General features: G+C 37.2%; 1 non-coding gene across 1 annotated transcript; it reads right to left on the minus strand.

Annotated features, from left to right (window-relative positions):
• Positions 1-1595: 1595 nt before the first annotated feature.
• On the minus strand, positions 1596-1703 carry LOC112725303 (small nucleolar RNA R71). Its single transcript, XR_003164420.1, has one exon. It is a non-coding gene; the product is annotated as a small nucleolar RNA R71 (small nucleolar RNA).
• Between the last annotated feature and the right edge of the window lie 7992 nt (positions 1704-9695).

A 9695-nucleotide genomic window follows, 5' to 3' on the forward strand; every position in this document is an offset into this window, starting at 1 on the left:
TTGCATATTTTTCTTGTTTTGATTCATAATTTTCATGTTTTGAGTCTTTTTGATGTTTTTCTCTTTTATCATTAAAAATTCAAAAATAAAAAAAATATCTTTCCCTTTTTCTTCTCATCAAATTCGAAAATTTGAGTTGACTTTTTCAAAAATTTTTAAAATTTAGTTATTTCTTATGAGTCAAATCAAATTTTTAATTTAAAAATTCTATCTTTTTCAAAAATCAAATCTTTTTCATTTTTTCTTTCATAATTTTCGAAAATTCCAAAATGATTTTAAAAAAAATCTTTTTCTTATTTTGTTTCATAATTTCAAATCTTTACTAACAATTAATGTGATTGATTCAAAAAAATATTAAGTTTGTTACTTGCCTAGTAAGAAAGGTTCAATCTTTAAACTCTAGAATCATATCTTTTTAGTTTCTTGTTAGTCAAGTAATCAACTTTAATTTTCAAAATCAAATCTTTTTAAATTTCTTTTTCAAATCTTTTTCAAATTAAGTTTCAATCACATCTTTTTCAAAATCAATTTCAAAATTCTTTCTAACTTCTCCCCTAACCTCTTATCTTTTTAAAATTGATTTTCAAATCTTTTTCAATCAATCTTATCTTTTTGTTTCAATCATATCTTTTTCAATTTCAATCATATCTTTTTCAAAAACAAATTTCAAATCTTTTTTAATCAATCATATCTTTTTCAAAACTGCCCAACTAACTCTCTACCTTTAATTTTCGAAAATCCCTTCCCTCTTTTTTCAAAATTTTGTTTTAATTAACTAATTGTTTTAATTTTAATTTAATTTAATTTCAATTTTAATTTTCCAATTTTAAATTTAAATTTAAAATATTTTTATTTTATTTTGTTAAATTTTTGAATTCTTCTCTCATCTCTAATCTCCTTCTATTTATTTATTCATCCATTAACACTTCTATCCTCATCCCTGTGTTTGGATTCTCATCTTTTCCTTCTTCTATTCTTACTTTCTTCTACTCACATAAAGGAAGCTCTATACTGTGACATAGAGGATTCCATAGTTTCTTTTCTGCGTTCTTCTTCTTTTTCATATGAGCAGGAACAAGGATAAGAACATTCTTGTTGAAGCTGATCCTGAACCTGAAAGGACTCTGAAGAGGAAGCTAAGGGAAGCTAAAGCACAACTCTCTGGAGAAAATCTGATAGAAATTTTCGAAAAAGAAGAAGATATGGCCGAAAATAATAACAATGCAAGGAGGATGCTTGGGGACTTCACTGCACCTAATTCCAATTTACATGGAAGAAGCATCTCAATCCCTGCCATTGGAGCAAACAATTTTGAACTTAAACCTCAATTAGTTTCTCTGATGCAATAGAACTGCAAGTTTCATGGACTTCCATCAGAAGATCCTTTTCAGTTCCTAATTGAATTCTTGCAGATCTGTGATACTGTTAAGACCAATGGGGTTGATCCCGAGGTCTACAGGCTTATGCTTTTCCCATTTGCTGTAAGAGACAGAGCTAGAATATGGTTGGATTCTTAACCTAAGGATAGCCTGAACTCTTGGGATAAGCTGGTCACGGCTTTCTTAGCCAAGTTCTTTCCTCCTCAAAAGCTTAGTAAGCTTAGAGTGGATGTTCAAACCTTCAGACAAAAAGAAGGTGAATCCCTCTATGAAGCTTGGGAGAGATATAAGCAACTGACCAAAAAGTGTCCTTCTGACATGCTTTCAGAATGGACCATTCTGGATATATTCTATGATAGTCTATCTGAACTATCAATGTCATTGGACCATTCTGCAGGTGGATCCATTCACCTAAAGAAAACACCTGCAGAAGCTCAAGAACTCATTGACATGGTTGCTAAGAACCAGTTCATGTACACTTCTGAGAAGAATCCTGTAAGTAATAGGAAGCCTCAGAAGAAGGGAGTTCTTGAAATTGATACTCTGAATGCCATATTGGCTCAGAACAAAATATTGACTTAGCAAGTCAATATGATTTCTCAGAGTCTGAATGGAATGCAAGCTGCATCCAACAGTACTCAAGAGGCATCTTCTGAGGAAGAAGCTTATGATCCTGAGAACCCTGCAATAGCAGAGGTGAATTACATGGGTGAACCCTATGGAAACACCTATAATCCCTCATGGAGAAATCACCCAAATCTCTCATGGAAGGATCAACAAAAGCCTCAACAAGGCTTTAATAATGGTGGAAGAAACAGGTTTAGCAATAGCAAGCCTTTTCCATCATCCACTCAGCAAAAGACAGAGAGTTCTGAGCAGACCCCATCTAGCTTGGCAAACATAGTCTCTGATCTATCTAAGGCCACTCTAAGTTTCATGAATGAAACAAGGTCCTCAATTAGAAATTTGGAAGCACAAGTGGGCCAGCTGAGTAAAAGGATCACTGAAACCCCTCCTAGTACTCTCCCAAGCAATACAGAAGAAAACCCAAAAGGAGAGTGCAAGGCCATTGAATTGATCATCATGGCCGAACCTACAAAGGAGGGAGAGGACGTGAACCCTAGTGAAGAAGACCTCCTGGGACGTCTAGAGATCAATAAGGAGTTTCCCTCTGAGGAACCAAAGGACTTTGAGGCTCATCTGGAGACCATAGAGATTCCATTAAACCTCCTTATGCCATTCATGAGCTCTGATGAATATTCTTCTTCTGAAGAGAATGAGGATGTTACTGAAGAGCAAGTTACCAAGTACCTTGGTGCAATCATGAAGCTGAATGCCAAATTATTTGGTAATGAGACTTGGGAAGATGAACATCCCTTGTTCACCAATGAACTGAGTGATCTGGATCAACTGAGATTGCCTCAGAAGAAACAGAATCCTGGAAAGTTCTTAATACCTTGTACCATAGGCACCATGACCTTTGAGAAGGCTCTATGTGACCTTGGGTCAGGGATAAACCTCATGCCCCTCTCCGTAATGGAGAAACTGGGAATATTTGAGGTGCAAGCTGCCAGAATCTCATTAGAGATGGCAGACAACTCAAGAAAACAGGCTTATGAACTAGTAGAGGACGTGTTAGTAAAGGTTGAAGGCCTTTACATCCCTGCTGATTTCATAATCCTAGACACTGGGAAGGATGAGGATGAATCCATCATCCTTGAAAGACCCTTCCTAGCCATAGCAAGAGCTGTGATTGATGTGGACAGAGGAGAGTTGGTCCTTTAACTGAATGAGGACTACCTTGTGTTTAAAACTCAAGGATCTCCTTCTGTAACCATGGAGAGGAAGCATGAAAAGCTTCTCTCAATGCAGAGTCAACCAAAGCCCCCACAGTCAAACTCTAAGTTTGGTGTTGGGAGGTTCCAACCTTGCTCTGATTATCTGTGAGGCTCCATGAGAGCTCACTGTCAAGCTATTGACATTAAAGAAGCGCTTGTTGGGAGGCAACCCAATGTTATTTAATCATTTTTATTTTATTTTCTCTTTGTTATTTCATGTTTTATTAGGTGATGATCATGTGGAGTCACAAAAACTACTGAAAAATCAAAAACAGAATGAAAAACAGCATTGAAAACAGCACACCCTGGAGGAAGGGCTTACTGGCGTTTAAACGCCAGTAAGGAGCATCTGGCTGGCATTTAACGCCAGAACAGAGCATGAAACAGGCGTTAAACGCCAGAAACAAGCAGCAGTCTGGTGTTTAAACGCCAGGATTGCACCCAGAGGAAAGCTGGCGTTAAACGCCAGAAACAAGCATCAGACTGGCGTTTAACGCCAGAAACATGCACCACACTGGCGTTCAACGCCAAAAACATGCTATAGACTGGCGTTGAATGCCCAAAACAAGCATGGAAGTGGCGTTTAATGCCAGAAACATGCTGCATTCTGGCGTTAAACGCCAGGATTGCCTACAAAGGGCGTTTACACGCCTAATAGGTGCAAGGATGAGAAATCCTCAAACACCTCAGGATCTGTGGACCCCACAGTATCCCCACCACTTCTTCTCTCCTCTTCACACCTTTTCATAACTCTCTTCCACAAATACCCTTCACCAATTACCTCATTCTCTCTTTCCCATCACCTCTTCAACACTCTCCCCTCCCAAACCCACCCACACATGGCCGAACCACTCACCTCCCTCCATCTCCTCCATTCTCTTCTTCTTCTATTCACTTCTTTCTTCTTTTGCTCGGGGACGAGCAAACATTTTAAGTTTGGTGTGGTAAAAGCATTACTTTTTATTTTTCCATAACCATTTATGGCACCTAAGGCCAGAGAAACCTCTAGAAAGAGGAAAGGGAAGACAAAAGCTTCCACCTCTGAGTCATGGGAGATGAAGAGATTCATCTCAAGGGTCCATAGCTCAGTAGTAGAGCATTTGACTGCAAAACAAGAGATCATGGACCTCAGCAAGAGCATGAGGAAATTCCCCACCATGAAATTCCTGAGATGCCTCAGGGGATGCACTTTCCTCCACAGAACTATTGGGAGCAAATCAACACCTCCCTAGGGGAATTAAGTTCCAATATGGGACAACTAAGGGTGGAACACCAAGAGCATTCCATCATCCTCCATGAAATTAGAGAAGATCAAAGAGCTATGAGGGAGGAGGAACAAAGACAAGGAAGAGACATAGAGGAGCTCAAAATCACCATTGGTTCTTCAAGAAGAGGAAGACGCCACCCTCACTAAGGTGGACTCATTCCTTAATCTCCTTGTCTATTTATTTTCTGTTTTTGGTTTCCATGCTTTATGTTTTATTTATGTTTGTGTCTTTACTATATGATCACTAGTGTCTAAGTGTCTATGCCTTAAAGTTATGAATATGAATCCATAACCTCTCTTAAAAGAAAAAAAAGTTCTAAAAACAAAAGAACAAGAAGTACATGGTTTCGAATTCATCCTTGAAACTAGTTAATTATTTTGATGTGGTGGCAATACTTTTTGTTTTATGAATGAATGCTTGAACAGTGCATATGTCTTTTGAAGTTGATGTTTATGAATGTTAAATATGTTGGCTCTTGAAGAATAAGGAAAAAGGAGACATGTTATTTGATAATCTGAAAAATCATAAAAATGATTCTTGAAGCAAGAAAAAGCAGTGAATACAAAAGCTTGCAAAAAAAAAAAAGCAAGCAGAAAAAGCCAAAAGCTCTTAAAACCAAAAGGTAAGAGCAAAAAGCCAATAGCCCTTAAAACCAAAAGGCAAGGGTAATAAAAAGGATCCAAGGCTTTGAGCATCAGTGGATAGGAGGGCCTAAAGGAATAAAATCCTGGCCTAAGCGTCTAAACCAAGCTGTCCCTAACCATGTGCTTGTGGCGTGAAGGTGTCAAGTGAAAACTTGAGACTGAGCGGTTAAAGTCGAGGTCTAAAGCAAAAGAAGAGTGTGCTTAAGAACCCTGGACACCTCTAATTGGGGACTTTAGCAAAGCTGAGTCACAATCTGAAAAGGTTCACCCAGTTATATGTCTGTGGCATTTATGTATCCAGTGGTAATACTGGAAAACAAAGTGCTTAGGGCCACGGCCAAGACTCATAAAGTAGCTGTGTTCAAGAATCAACATACTAAACTAGGAGAATCAATAACACTATCTGAACTCTGAGTTCCTATAGATGCCAATCATTCTGAACTTCAATGGATAAAGTGAGATGCCAAAACTATTCAAGAGGCAAAAAGCTACAAGTCCCGCTCATCTTATTGGAGCTAAGTTTCATTGATATTTTGGAATTTATAGTATATTCTCTTCTTTTTATCCTATTTGATTTTCAGTTGCTTGGGGACAAGCAACAATTTAAGTTTGGTGTTGTGATGAGCGGATAATTTATACGCTTTTTGGCATTATTTTTAGTATGTTTTTAGTATGATTTAATTAATTTTCATTGTATTTTTATTAGTTTTTAATTAAAAATCACATTTCTGGACTTTACTATGAGTTTGTGTGATTTTCTATGATTTCAGGTAATTTCTGGCTGAAATTGAGGGACTTGAGCAAAAATCTAATTCAGGCTGAAAAAAGACTGCTGATGCTATTGGATTCTGACCTCTCTGCACTCGGAATGGATTTTCTAGAGCTACAGAACTCCAAATGGCGCGCTCTCAATTGCGTTGGAAAGTAGACATCCAGGGCTTTCCAACAATATATAATAGACGACGTAAACTGGCGTTCAACGCCAGTTCCATGCTGCATTCTGGAGTCAAACGCCAGAAACAGGTTGCAAAGTGGAGTTCAACGCCAGAAACAGGCTACAAACTGGCGTTCAACTCCAAGAGAAGCCTCTACACGTGTAAAGCTCAATGCTCAGCCCAAGCACACACCAAGTGGGCCCCAGAAGTGGATTTCTGCATCATTTACTCAATTCTACAAACCCTAGTAACTAGTTTAGTATAAATAGGACTTTTTACTATTATGTTTATATCTTTGGATCATCTTTGACTAGTTTTATGATATCTTATACTTTTGTGAGGGCTGGCCATTCGGCCATGCCTGAACATTTATCACTTGTGTATTTTCAACGGTAGAGTTTCTACACACCATAGATTAAGGTGTGGAGCTCTGCTGTTTCTCAAAGATTAATGCAAAGTACTACTGTTTTTCTATTCAATTCAACTTATTCAGCTTCTAAGATATTCATTCGCACTTCAATATGATGAATGTGATGATCGTGACAGTCATCATCATTCTCAACTTATGAGCGCGTGCCTGACAACCACTTCCGTTCTACCTTAGATTGAATGGATATCTCTTGGATATCTAATACAGGGGACCGAGTCCGAGTTATTAGTGTCTTCGTGGTATAAGTTAGAATCCATGGACAGTCATTCTTGAGAATCCGGAAAGTCTAAACCTTGTCTGTGGTATTCTGAGTAGGATTCAGGGATTGAATGACTGTGACGAGCTTCAAACTCGCGAGTGCTGGGCGTAGTGACAAACGCAAAAGGATCAATGGATCCTATTCTAGTATGATCGAGAATCGACAGATGATTAGCCATGCAGTGACAACGCATTGGACCATTTTCACTGAGAGGACAGGTGGCCATTGACAACGGTGATGCCTAACATACAGCTTGCCATGGAAAGGAGTAGGAAGGATTGGATGAAGACAGCAGGAAAGCAGAGGTTCAGAGGGACGAAAGCATCTCTATACGCTTATCTGAAATTCTCACCAATGAATTACATAAGTACCACTATCCTATTTTATATTTTATTTATCTTTTACTTATCAATTCATAAAATCAGTTGAATCTGCCTGACTGAGATTTATAAGGTGACCATAGCTTGCTTCAAGCCAACAATCTCCGTGGGATCGACCCTTACTCACGTAAGGTTTATTACTTGGACGACCCAGTGCACTTGCTGGTTAGTTGTACGAAGTTGTGAAACAGAATTAAGAACATGAACGTGCGTATTGAGTTTTTAGCGCCGTTACCAAGGAAGGAATGATCACGATTTCGCACACCAAAGTTCATCTCTTGAGAAAAGGTTTTACACCTAGATATTAGTATTGGACTTCTCATGGAGAACAATCACCTGAAGTTAGTTTGAACTTTGAAATGGATACTGGTTTAGAGCATGTGTGTGGCGATTGTGAGCATGTTAATAGATGCGAGGGAATGATTTTTAATACTGCAGGCTTGAAGAGTAGGCAGATGCATGTGAAACAAATACATAGGAACCTCCAAAAATAAATGCCTCAAGGTTTTATGATATGTCGAAGTCATTTTAGCAACCATTATGGCCTGGATGTGAGATACACAGTTTTGTTTGCTACTGTCATGATGATGAGTTAAGTCTGACTACAATATTCCTGTTGGATATTTTGATGCCATGTCAAAATTGATGAAGGATATTTTCCCTCATTTCAAATGTGATCCCTTTTGATTTTTACAATACCAAAAAGTTAGTGTCGGGATTAGGTCTTACTAGCCAAAAGATTGATTGTTGCATAAACGGGTGTATGTTGTATTATCAGGATGATGATGCTTAGAAATATGGTATTTATATATTTATATTTTATTTTTTTTGGATAGTATGTTGTTCATCTCAGCTTAATGTCAATCTAAATAGATGATGTTTGAGACTTTGATACTTACTATTAGATTTACACATGTTAGTTTGAGTTTATTGCAAAAAAAAAGTATAAATAGACAACATAAACAAGCTAACTTTTTAAACAACTCTATTTAATAATTAATTTTCTATTTAATTCAATCAGAATTTTCTGTATTAATAACATAATTTGAAAATATAGGGTTCGGTGCAATTAAACCCCCTCATCATTGTGATCAACTTTCTTAATGTCATTATGTTGGTATTGTTCTCCCCAAAAGCTTTGATCGCTGCTGCTCGAGTGTACCGTAGGTATCGCCTCCATAGCAATGGCATCGTTACCTTTGTGGTGCGCCCCAAGTCTCGCCGGTTGGTAGTGTGTGCACTACTTAGTCACGCTGCTGGCCCGCCGCAAGAACCAGCGTCCCATCCGTCGCGGCCTCTATCCATCGATAGTGCAAAATCTGCACCCCACGACTCTCTATTTGTCGTGACGCAGCCGCCACCGGGCTCCTATTCGCGACGTGCGATCAACTACTTCGATCCATGGTGACTCCTCCACTCGCGATGTGCGGTCTCCATGGCTTCTTCCTTGCTACGCACCACCACGAGTCCCCCACCGTCCACGCAACGCCATCCAGGACATCATCGCTGGCCACCCTGCGGCTCTTCTTCTCCTCCTCCTATTTGGTTTTGAATGATTCTTTTAACTAGTATTTTATGTTTCTTTTTCCTAAATTTCATATCTTTCTTTTTATTAGTTTTTTATGATTCTTTTTCCTATGTTTTGTATGTATTTTTCTTAGAATTTTGATGATTCTTTATCTTATGTTTTGGTGTCTTTTTTTTGGAGTTTCAAAAATTTTTTTGGAAAGAGAAATTAGGGTTTGCGTAATAAATGATAAAATGTGAATTAGAGTAAGAAGAGATAATTAATAATCATTAATTTTGTATTTTTTTAAAAAATAAAATTTAAATAATCACTAATTAATGACAATTAATTAGTATAGAATTCAGTTCAAAAATACTTGTTGGCTTGTTGTTGGCTAAACCCTTGTTGGTTACCTAGCAGAATTGATTGGCAAAATGATTCTGACATTATTTTAGTCATTTATTTAGTTGAATGTTAATCATTCATGCTTCTTTTATATTTAAATAGTTGTATTTGTCACAGAATATTTATATTTCTTAAATGATTAATTATCTACGAAATTTGCTACAAAAGTTAGTTGTGATTTTTGTTGTGAATATCATTACTTCAAGGATTTGCTACAAAAATTAGCTACAAATTTTGTCACAAATTAATTATTTATAAAATTTTCTACAAAAGTTAGCTGTGATTATTGTTGCGGATTTTAATACTTGCGAAGTTTGCTGTAACGATTACCTGCACATTTGGTTGCAGATCAATTATCTGCAAAATTTGCTACAAAAGTTAGTTGCGATTTTTGTTACAAATTTTGCTAGTAGTGGAGTTTGTTGTAATAATTACTTGCAAATTTTGCTGCAAATTTCATTCATGCAAAAAAATTCGCAGCTAAAATTGCAACAAAATTGGACAAAACATTTTTATTTTTTCACAAAATTAGCTGCGAATTTCACAAGGTTTTCGCAGCAACAGTTATCCCAAGCCCGTATGACGCGGATTTAAATTTGCAGCAAAAATTGTAAGAAACAAAATTAATTGCAAATTTCGATCAAAATTCA

The sequence above is a fragment of the Arachis hypogaea genome, chromosome 11, assembly GCF_003086295.3.
Source record: "Arachis hypogaea cultivar Tifrunner chromosome 11, arahy.Tifrunner.gnm2.J5K5, whole genome shotgun sequence".
NCBI lineage: Eukaryota > Viridiplantae > Streptophyta > Magnoliopsida > Fabales > Fabaceae > Arachis > Arachis hypogaea.